The following is a 12,590-nucleotide window of genomic DNA, read 5'->3' on the forward strand; positions in this document are numbered from 1 at the left end:
ATTATTCAATGAGTTTTCATCTAGAATGGACCTCAGGTTCCACTTTGGTTTACAAATTGTATAAATCAGGGATTTTAAACAATATATTAATATTCTTGCCTCTTGCACATCCCCGATTTTAATCGCTCCACCATTGGCGGCCGAGCCTTCAGCTGCCTAGGCCCTAAGCTCTGGAATTCCCTCCCTAAATCTCTCCGCCTCTCTACCTCTCTCTCCTCGTTTAAGATGCTCCTTAAAACCTATCTCTTTGACCAAGCTTTTGGTCACCTGTCCCAATACCTCCTTACATGGCTCGGCATCAAATTTTGTTTGATAACGCTCCCGTGAAGTGCCTTGGGACGTTTTACAACGTTAAAGACGCTTTATAAATGCAAGTTGTTGTTATTATTCTAAGTTCAACTGATAAACACAACTGCGGGACTGTCAGTTGTATTATAATCTTGGCTACATAAATAAACTACAGTATCTTATCTGTCTACAGACGTACAGAATGCACACCTTCAATGAGCAATACACAGGTATGGTCAACAGAATTCTGTAGACGGACAGCGACAAGCAGTGCAATTGCATTTATTTCTCAAGGTGGTAGGAAGCCAACCCCTCTCATTTCACATACGTAACATCATATGCACACTCTGAAGAACAAAATTTACATTTGCCATTGTACTTTGAGACCAGGACACTGTATACTGCAAGGTCCCCTGAAACTCCCAACTACAACACTCATAATGATTATACTGTGAAACCCAGGGCTTTCAAGAGAAAAAAAATCAGTGTTCTGCTCCCAAGGTCAAACCATGCTGCATAGCAGTCATTCCAGGACTTTGCATTCTACAATTATTACACTTCACATAAAGAATTATTACTGTAAGTTCTTACTGAAACCAAAGTAGCAGAATGGTATTTTTACACATCACCAATTATAACTGAAAATAATAAATTATCTATTGTTGGGACATTAGATTGTGACTTAATTGTTTTTTTTATTAGTGCAATAATTATAGCTGGAAGTAATTATGGAAAATGTAAGGTGGACCACAGGTACTGGTGGCAGATCTGCTTGGAGCTATATGCAACCAACAGAACAGAGTTATACTAACTGCTCTGGATCACGCTCCAGTCTGGGAAATTTAATCTCTGCACTTGCAAATATTGATTACATTTTAATATTAGACAAGAGGTGGAACTGTCAGTTCTCTACTAAAATTAAAAAAGGTTGAACAGGTTAGACTGTTGCGAATTTATTTAAAGTTTGTTTTGTGCCAGCTGCAATTACACCACAATTGGTGGGAAGCCATCTCCTCGAAATAGCTTGACACTATTCACAAAAATGTGAAGCATTGTCAATTTAGCACATTCACTTCTGACTGAAACCACCCATTTTGCTTCCACGTGAAGCCAAAACTGCTTTTATTAAATACAAAATGTGAACTGGCAAGAACTGTATGAAGGGTTAACAAGAGCAAAGATATCAGCAATGCTCCATGATCCACTTTACATTAAATCAACAATTTTGTTTGTGTTTTTACATTTTGCTTTTGGAAATAAATTGGTTTATTGCTGGTCAGCTTGGCTCAGTTAGTTGCACTCTTGCCTCTGGCCAGAAGGTTGTGGGCTGAAAACCCACTTAAGGATTTGAGCACAATGACACTTCAGTGCAGTACTGATGTACTGCTGCACTGTCAGAAGTACAATCTTCAGGTAAGACCCTTCTGACTGTTCAGGTTGATGGTACAGATCGGATGAAACTTTTCGAAGAAGACCACAGCATTTTTCCTGGTGTCCTAGCCAACAATCAACACCATCAAAATGGATTAACTGGTTATCCATTTCACTGCTTGTGATCTTGTGAGCATTTGCTCACATTACAAGTAATTTATGTGAAATGCTTTGAGATTTTTTGAGATCACAGGGACATAAGCAGCTATATAAATGCAAGTCTTTTTTCACTTGCCCACCCCCAAAGTTAGATTACCCCAGTTGGACTATCTCAAGGCAATTTAGGACTAATTTTATTTTACTAAGAAATTTTCAATTTAACCAAAGTAGCGTAAAAAAGCAGTCAAAGATGGTTGTTTAATGACTGGTTGAAAAATGGCTGTTGCGTTAAATGTTCCAGAAAAATCTACAAATAATGGAAAATAATTGAAAGTAAAATAATTAGGATTTTCAGACAAATGGGTGAATACAGCAGGTCCCAGGCAACAATGGATGATGTACAGTACATTTTGGCCTTTAACATAATGTACAAGAATCAATTATTGTATAAGCCCTAAAAGAGCTGGCCTGCAAATATACAAAAAACCCATTCACCTTGGATTGTACTTTGCACTGGTGTATAGTACATTTCAATTAATGCCATTGCAATGGATCGTCAGTATGAGATGATTAATTTAGCTAAAAGCGGGGGGGAAAAAAAATCAAATTACTCGAACAAAAACAATAGGAAACGATCCAAGAACATATTTCAGCTCACTTTGGTGTGCTAAATTCTCAAATAAATCGGCAACCTCACATTGTTAATTTTAAATATAATGCATCTCAGAAATGCTTACTGATTACTTCCAGCTAAATATTAAGACAAGTACAATTGCAAACTACACATTTTATTAAAAACTCAGCTACCTGAAAACTGGATAAGTTGTTTGAGGCAGCTATTTCACAAACATATTAGTTTTCCTACATCTACTAACACATAGTGCATGAAAAAGGCACCAAGTGTGTTTGCAAAAGAATACTTTCGTGCCAGCTCGCCCAATGGTTTAAACCATTAAGTCAGAGAGGTCAGAAAGATCCCCAGTTCAATCCCCAGGTATGCGCTGAGTTAGTTATGATATCCAGGAGATGGTAGGGTGTTATAATGAATAGAGAGGAGAAAACTATCTGGCATGCCCGCTCCCGATTGCTGCCAAGAGATCCTGCTAGATGAGCATAAGTATGGATGTTAGACGAGAGGATTGTGCTTGGCTATTATGCTCTGTTCAGCTGAATAGCTTTAGCCCCAGATGTCTGGCCAGTTAGACAAGGTTCTTGAAGGTGTTTGACTCCTGTACCCTAGGAAGGTGTCAATACCTTCAGGTAGGGAAGGAGGGTGAGAAAATTGGCAGAGAATGGAGGGGAAAATGTTGATGAATGTGCAAACACTTGAATACTATTAAATTTACTATAGCTACTGTAAATACAAAGTATGAAATGTGTCACATTTCAACCACTAAGTTTATGTATTGTACTCTGCCCTCGCAGATAATGTAACTTTTTCCTCAAAAGTTATGGAGAATTTCTACTCAAATTAGATTAACTCATTAAAAAAACAAAAGTACAATTGACAACTTTTCAAGATGACGATTAAATTTTCCCTTGTGCATTACTTGTCCTGTATTTTCTCTTGTTTAAATACAATAGAAAATACACTATGTATAGGAACAATTAATTCTTATACTTTACTGAACAATAAAGGAGTATAATAGTTACACCAGGCCAAGACTGACATATCTCACACTCATTCACCAGTTGCACAATGCCCATATATTGAAACTCCCTAATTTGGTGACGGTTAGTTATATAACCATGCAGGAGGCATGTATTGTTAACCTCCTTGTGTCTTGGCCTATTTATTTACAGGTCATTTAATACACTAAAGTCAAATGTTACAGTAAGATATTGAATCAGCACAATACTTAAAAATAATAATACAGGAATTAGTCTTTCAGTGGTTAAAATACCCTAGTTAGAACATAGTTCTTAGAGTTTGATAAGCGAAAAGACTTTTGGATGCAACAGTCAGGTTTATCCCTTGGTAGACCTTTCAGTGGAGATGTTTGTGGATAAAGCAAAACTTATTTCAACTGTAAGTTCAGATTTCCTACCACAACTAAAGGCCACAGGAGAATTCCTCATATTTATTCAGTCCAAACGTTACTTAAACCAGGGCTGTCAATCATTAGTGGGTAAAGGCACAATAGTAAGAATTATTGCAAAGGATACTATTGTTGTCGAGGTACAAAGTACCTGCCAATAAGTTGACCATCTATAATTCAACTAGCACCAAGAACAAAACCCTTGTATGCTGACTAATCTTCAGAAATAAAATACAAAAGTCTTACTGTTTTGTCACAAAACCACTTATGAAAAAGTACCAATCTACACAATATACTTGTGTAGAACATGGGAATTTCCATGGATAGAGAACAAAATTAATTCATTAAAAATAGCAGCCAATAATAAATTACCAACTCTTTAAAATAAGGAATAAACCTTATTGGATGGCTTTTGAATTGACAGATAACTGCCAATCACTTGGTTCTGACCACATCACAGGCCGCTGCAGTAAAATTCAATGTTCTTTTACGAACATAAGCATAACCCTGAAATGTATTTACTATTTGTTCTTTATAATACATTTTTTTTGTAATTTGCTTAGTAATATTCAGATGTGCCAAGTTTAGTACAAGTTGTGTGAAGTTGCTGAACGGGTAATGGTATCACATCAAATAAAGATTTAAGATTGTGATGTCACATTGCTGGCACTGTGGTACATCAAGTATCTTTCCCACCAATTACTGGGAAATAATATAAAACTATACACTAACTGCTAATCCAATTATTTCTGTTGGTGAACAATAGAAACTATAAAGAACATAATCCAGTCCCTAGATAGAAGGTGTGCAACGAACAGACCCTAACATAAAGGGAAACAGTACGGATTTGCAATATCTACACCACCACAAAAGTAAAATCATGTTGAAAGGCTGTGGCATATCAAGGGGCTCAGATGATATCATGAATGTCAAAAACAAAGCTCAAGCAGTTCATCAAGTTTATCTAAATCCTGATATTGGTTAGTTGTTTAAAATATATTCCTATATAATTCTCTACAACCCAAAATGTGGAATTCTTAAAAATGTCACTTCTAGAAATACGCCATGAAATTCAAATGGATGGCATATGTTTACTGTATCAACCTGTAGGATGTTATATTGTAGGAAAATTATAGGAAATATTATAGGAAAAAAAGATTTTTAAAATATTTCTCTCAAAAATGTGAGAGAGGGAGAGAGAAAACAAACATATTATTAGATCTCCTGTGGTATTGCTCACACATGGACCTTGAGCATGGTTTACGCTTGCAAAAAGCTTTAACATTCTCTGTTCCAGTGGAAAAAAAAGAAAGGGAGTACAGTGAATATTCTATATATAGATTCTTAAAAAGGCAGTTGATGAGCTGTCACCAAAAAGCTTGTTGCAAAAATTAAGGTACATGGTATTGAAGAGAACGTAGCCACATGGATAGAGAGATGGTTAGGAGACAGAAAGCAGAATGTAGGGATAAATGGATTTTTTTTGGATTGGAAGGATGCGACTAGTGGTATGTCTTAAGAGATCTGTGCCAAAACCTCTTCTGTTTTCCATTTTTATAAGTGATCTGGACATAAACACGAAGGAATTATCAAAGTTTTCTACTGATGCCAAATTAGAGGCATGGCAAACTGAACAAGAATGTACGAGGGCATAGACAGATTAACAGAGTGGTGGCAGATACATCTTAATGCAAAGAAATATGAAATTGTACATTTTGGGAAAAAGAATAGTAAAAGGAAATATACCCTAAATGGCAGTAGAGATCTAGGCATGCAGATACATGAATCTTTGAAGGTGGGAGTGCAGGTAGAAAGTCCATAAAAAAGCAAATAGGATTCTGGGTTTATTATATATAGGGACAATGAATACAAAAGGAAGTGACAGGATTACAGTTGAAGTACTGTGTGCATTTCTCGGAAATTCGACCCAGGGAAAGGAGATGAAGATGTATTAGAATGATACCAGAAATAAGAGAGGGTCGAAAAATGTGTGTTTTTTTTCCACTGGAACAGAGAATGTTGAAGCTTTTTGCGAGGGTAAATAGTGAAATATTGTTTCTATCGGTTGGTAACAAAGGGGCACAAACTGACAATTACCACTGGAAAAATGACAGGGAAGTTAGAAGAATTTTTGTTCACACACAGGGTTATTAGAACATGGAACACTTTACCACAAGCGGCAATTGAGGCCATAGCTATATCATTTAAAAGGGAATTGGATAAGTTTTGAAAAGAAAGAATATAAAAGGATATGGGAAAAGGAAAGGGAAATGGGATTAGACAGCTTCATCAAATTTACCACCAATACAGACAGTATGGGATGAATAAACTTCTTCTATGCTGTAATTTCTATAATAGAGTGGTTTTTATTGTAGAAATTACATTTGAATTCTGGAGGTGAGTGGAGATAATAGACTTCAAGGAATAGAGTGGTAGACTGTGTACCTGGACAAGCTTAGAACTCAGTTTATTAGGAAAGAATCACACTTGCCTTTCTCATCCTTAGCATGCCCCAAAACATTTCACAACCAATGAACTGCTTTTGAAATGCAGACACTTTTGTTTTGTTGGCAAACATGGCAGCCAATTTGTAAATATAGAGGGACCTGCATCTCTACAAGCCTGGGTATTGATTTATGAGAAGTCCAAAGTACAGAGATATAACTGAGATGATGAAGGGGCACATTTATTTACATATTCGATTAATCTTAAAAGAAAAAAATTCTTTGCAAGCAACACCATTCAAGATGCACTAGTAACAAACTTTTGAGGTTTATTCTTGAACAGAACATCTGTTTATTGCACATGTATTTTTATTCATATAAGTATGTCAGTTTATTTTTATTTCTAGATATATTCTTACTTGCTACTGTATGTTGCTGACCTTTTGTACTCAAAGGAATATCACAATTATACTGACCCTGGGCTAGAGGCCACAAAGTTAACATTTTTTCCCCCAGAAAATCTCATGAACTGCGGGTCTCATGACAAGAGGACACCGAAACAGTGGTTCAGAATTCCTTTGCAGGTATGTTGTCCAATATGTATTCCCCAGATTCTGCTAAGAAACCAGGCTAAAAGCTCTAAGACAGTTTTCCACAGCTTTGAATGGGTAATGCAACACTAGATTAACACAAAAGAATGGGTTTAAACTACAGCATGACTTAGTACAGTACTTCCAGATTTTACAGAGAGCTAAGCTGCAAGTGAGTATCTTAACATGACCTTTAATAAAGTATGTCATGGAAGTACAGAAATAGCTGTGTAACACCCTAAATAATCACCACAACTGGACCATAGTTCAGGATTGAAAATAACTATCCAGCTAAGCAAGTCAAACATCAGACAAGGCCAAATGGTTCAGTGCTGAAAGGTAACCAGTCCTGTAACATTAGACGTAATGGGACAGAATTTGCTGCCTAAGTAACGGCAAGTTTAATGCACACACCATTATTAATGTGTAAATAGTCCAGTGACCTGTGGCGAAGAAGAAATACCCTGTGTGTTGCGAATTGCCACAAGTTGCTCGAGGATTTGCGCCGTTCCGCTGTTGGCCTCGTGAAAACGACAGCTCGCCGTCAACCTCCCCTTGAGTTTCAAGAACTTGCTACATTTGCACATTAACTGCCAATTAAGCTACCCACAGAAAGTTAGGGTTGGTACTCAACAGCGTGCGTACATTTTTAATAACGAGATTTATGTTCCTGCAATGCCACTCAACCTCTCTGGCCCAGAAACAATTGAAACTGTGGACTCTCATTCCTACAGGTAGTAAATTGTTGTAAGAGATTTTAAAATTTAAAAATTTTAATTTTTTTTTCTTATTTTTCCTCTCTCAATTCAATTTTTCTTTCCTTCTCTTTATTTCTCTTTCTGCACCTGATTTGACTCTAATTAACCCTATTTCCTTCTCCGTCCTTCCTGTTTCTTTCTCAATCTTTAACTCTCATTGGTTAAGGAGATAGACTGTTGGTCCTGTCGTTCACCAAGGTCCCAGATGCCCTTGCTACGTCATTATCAGCTCACACATCCAGCAATTTGCAATGCAAACAAGTTTCGAGCTCAAGGATGAGGGAAAAAGTCCAACCAATGGGGCATGCCGTGAGATGCCCCGCTCCAGCAAATTATGCATCAATGACTTTCAAAAATACAAAGAATGTGATCTAGGCAGTGGCACAGCATGTTGAGAGAAAAATATGCTGCAGAGTGTGCAACCACAATTCTCCATTTGCAGAGTCACCAATTGCAGTCATGCTGATGAGACTTCTCCACAGGGAGCGGGGGAAAATATGGAAGAGTCACCCTGGACTGTTCTTGCACACTTTCTAGCTGTTTGTTTCAGATCAAAATAGATGTAAGCTTAGGAGCAGGTTGCCCACCTATCAAGGAGTGATGCATAGCACAACAGTAGTTCAGGAGGTTGAGAAAATGCCTTGTATATGTAAAAAGAACATGTAAGTCTACAACTACTGTGCTTGCAGAGCTTATAACCTGGCTGAACACCACTTTAAAACTTATCCCAACAGTCACAGTTCTAAAATGCTCATGACGCCAAACTTTCAAGGTGCCAGAAATTAAGTATAACTGTATTCCTCTTGGTTCAAAGTCAAATTATTGGATTGATTTTTGTAAAAAAAGATTTTGAATTATCAGAAGTACTATAGACTCTATTTTAAATGGTCTACCCAAGTAGAAATAAATCATTTTTGCTTAAGTTTGCATTTAAAAACCTGTCCTCAGCCCCAGACTAATGGTTTTGCAACCCAGTTCATTAAAACATTTCTAAGATTTGGAGATCAGCAACAAAAAGTAACATATTAAATGCAAAACCAGTAAAATTCAAAACTTAGCAGTATGCATGGATGAAATAAAGTTTATGCCAGGTTTAACATGGAATCACGCAAATGAAACAATATTATATTTAGTAGGACAACAATGAAAGAATTAAACATAGCAGTACTACCTACATGTTTCAGTTAAAATTCTGTGCAAGATTGTCTGGGACAATGGTTGTATGTAAAATATTTTTAAAAATCTTTTGTGTTTGGGATGCATACTCGAACTTTCACTTCCTGCTTGCTGTTTCACAATTTTTCCTATTCTGCTTATGGCTGCTCATCTTCACATAACGTGCTGCCACTGTGAGTGGCTCCACAATTTCTAACTTCAGTGCTGTTCTCTGGATCAAATGGCAGGCTGTCCATATTTTTGGGTCATGACAAACAATGTCAGTTTTTCACCAATTTAGCTGAAAACTCACCACACACATATTGGAACTTGAGCTGAAATGTTCACACAAGTGTAAACACAATGGCCATTTTTTCTCACTCAGCCATCATAGAACTTCAGTGAAACTGCTGTCTAGATTATAAACACTGCAATGCTTGTTATAAGCATACTATGTAAATATAACTAGTGCAATCCAGTAAACCAAAAAAGCTACATTTCTGGAACAAATCAAGTATTTGAAAGAAGTTTCTTCCATCAACTGGATGTATTTTTCCTGATTATTTCAGGTTTCTCTCGACAGAAATATGGCTTCAACAGTTATATCCACCCCTCCATCACTTTTACATGATCCAAAAGGTGAAGTATTGTGTAATATTCTATGTATCTGGCAGATACTTGGTAATGCACAAAATTAACTCTTCTTGGAGTGCACTTTGAACTGTTCTGAATAAAACATCTTGTGTGCAGTCTGTCCTACTGGGACAAAAATATTCTCAGACAGTACTTCTGAGTTAAGATCTAATAGAACCTACTAAGGTGTTTGGAGACTGAAAAGATATAATTTGAAGGTTGGTGATGAGGAGGTGTTGTGAATCACAGCACACTTATTTCTTCAGCTACAGGACTTAAGTCAGGAGTGTGATGGAATACTCTCCACTTGCTTGGATGAGTGCAGCTCCAACAACACTCAAGAAGCTCAACACCATCCTGGACAAAGCAGCCCGCTTGATTGGCACCCCATCCACTACCCTAAACATTCACTCCCTTCACCACCGGCGCACTGTGGCTGCAGTGTGTACCATCCACAGGATGCACTGCAGCAACTCGCCAAGGCTTCTTCGACAGCACCTCCCAAACCCGCGACCTCTACCACCGAGAAGGACAAGAGCAGCAGGTACATGGGAACAACACCACCTGCACATTCCCCTCCAAGTCACACACCATCCCGACTTGGAAATATATCGCCGTTCCTTCATCGTCGCTGGGTCAAAATCCTGGAACTCCCTTCCTAACAGCACTGTGGGAGAACCTTCACCACACGGACTGCAGCGGTTCAAGAAGGCGGCTCACCACCACCTTCTCAAAGGCAATTAGGGATGGGCAATAAATGCTGGCCTCGCCAGCGACGCCCACATCCCATAAACGAATAAAATAAAATTTAAAGTATCACAATTCTGGTGCTGCACAGTGACCAGCAATTTACAGTCCTCATTTTCAACACTTGAGAAGTATTTATTATAATCCATTCCTATTTCTGAAATGTTTCATTTAAAAAAAGGTCTTCTTACCCCTAAGTGCAACACACACAGAAACAGAGCCCTGACTTCCGATTAGAAACATGAAGTAACAAACCGAATAGTAGTGGTGAATAAACCAGCTAGGATTTGGATTTTTGTCAGTCTGAGCAAGATCAATACCAGTGAACACAAATCCAAATTAGAACTACACGTGAGAACCAAAGTGAACAATGTGGATGAAGGTGTGGCTCACTTCCACATTATACATTAGTGACCAAATTGATGCCATTCAGGGCTTTGTGCAACTGAATTCAAGTTAATTTAAAAAATTGACTTTTCAACCTGTTATGATGTTCAACCCTACCAAACATTATAATGTCTTTACTTACAAGAACTTCAACCAATAAATGATGCTACAAAATTAAGACCTAATAGAACCTAATAAAGTGTTTGGAGACTGAAAATACAGATAATCTATCAAACATTTTCTGGTAGATACTAAGAAACAAAGAGGACTAGATTGTACAATGGGCAAGACATTGACTTTGCACTTGTGGGATCAAGGTTTAAATGTAGCTCAAACTGATGAGATGAAAGCTATACTTTATCTGCTAGCCATAAAAGTCCTGCATCAAATTAGTTTGAGTAGTCTCAACTCAGTTTCTAGGTGGTGATCCCAAAACAGAAAATTGCTCCTAACCTGCAATCTTACCGATAGTGGCTATAAGAATAGAAAATGGAAGCTTCACCATGGTGCCGTATTAGTCGCTCTTCTGAGGTTTGGTTTAAGGTATTTTAATGGCTGTTATACATGACCTGGGTGTGCTTGATGCTGACAGTGACTGACAAAATTAGAAAAGTGTTGCGTTTACATTTGTCTGAATGCTGAGTGTAATCTATAACTTTTGAAACAAGTGCACAATATAAACAGCTGCAAAGATATTCTATTGTAAATTAAGAGTGCTCAATATCATAAAGCAGACATGAAACGATCACATACTTATAAATATGAGCTTATCATTACATTTAACTAGGGTAGCCAATGGAGATTGCAAATCTCGTTTACACTGGGGTCCTGAGAGACACACAATATTGGAAAAAGCTGCATTCGGGAAAATAACGACCAGGACACAAGATCATATGCCAAGATTATACAGCTGGCATGATAAATGAAATATGAACACATTTTCAATAATCTTTGTATCCCTCCCTAACAAAATTGTGGGAGCAACTTCACCACACAGACTGCGGTGGTTCAAGAAGAATGCTCACCGCCACCTTCTCAAGGGCAACTAGAGACGGACAATAAATGCCAGTCTGGCCAGCAACACCTACATCCCGGGAATGATTTTTAAAAATGTCAAAATTTTGACTTCCAGGATTGACCTGAATTATTACATAAAAGTCTAGTACTCCAATGATTCGTGTTCCATTTCCAGGTTGTTCGTTCATTCGTCCATCGACATCGAAGACGACAGCCAGAATATCATCTCATTTTCTGCAGTGAGTTCTTTAATGATGAAGGAGACCAATTTTTGCTGGGAATTAACTTCTACAGAGTGAACAGTGGAAACACCAGTTTGGGGATCTTGATTTTTCAGGTCATCTGGTGTTTACATTCAGCATTAGCAGTGTGACGGGCCTCATTATGGAGGATGCCTTCATGGATGTTTCTTGTCATGCTTTCTTAGCTTGAGCAAGTTGTTCCCGCTTATGCACTGTTTTGGAGTCGTTTCATTTCTATTTCCAGGTAATACTGTACACCAACTTAACACCAAATAATCTTTTTAAAAAAAAAACAAGGCACAATTTCTACGAAGTGTGCAACTGAGGCATCAATATGAACATCATAGGTACATTTAAGCTATTACATCAATTTTCAAATGATAAATCATACTTCAGGACAATTTCACATTTATTCTATACAGAAATTTGAATTGAATGCTCATAGAAACTGGTATGCTTTAGGCATACAGTATAGCAAACAGCATTTTTAAAAATAATGCAACATAATTTTCTAATTGCTATTGTGAGGAACCAAGCTCAAATCCCAGTCTCAACAGTTATTCTCCTGTTGCAAGTTCCTTACTAGGCTACCAAATTGGTGTAACGTAGTGGTCAAATTTCTGGGAAGGAGACTACAGTTGCAGGATCACGTCCAGCTCACAGCAACACAGAACTGATTATAAAGCAACACTGATGGCAGCCATTGAAATTCCATGAAAATCCTTTTTTTTAGGCTGCTCTATGTTCTCTCAATTCCAGA

The 12,590-nt window shown here is 37.5% G+C and overlaps 1 protein-coding gene across 10 annotated transcripts in view; it reads right to left on the reverse strand.

Annotated features, from left to right (window-relative positions):
- The window catches only part of hdac5 (histone deacetylase 5), a 275,728-nt gene that overhangs the window by 148,885 nt on the left and 114,253 nt on the right, over positions 1-12,590 (reverse strand). The window lies entirely within an intron of this gene.

This window comes from Heptranchias perlo, chromosome 30 (genome assembly GCF_035084215.1).
Source record: "Heptranchias perlo isolate sHepPer1 chromosome 30, sHepPer1.hap1, whole genome shotgun sequence".
NCBI classification, from domain to species: Eukaryota; Metazoa; Chordata; class Chondrichthyes; order Hexanchiformes; family Hexanchidae; genus Heptranchias; species Heptranchias perlo.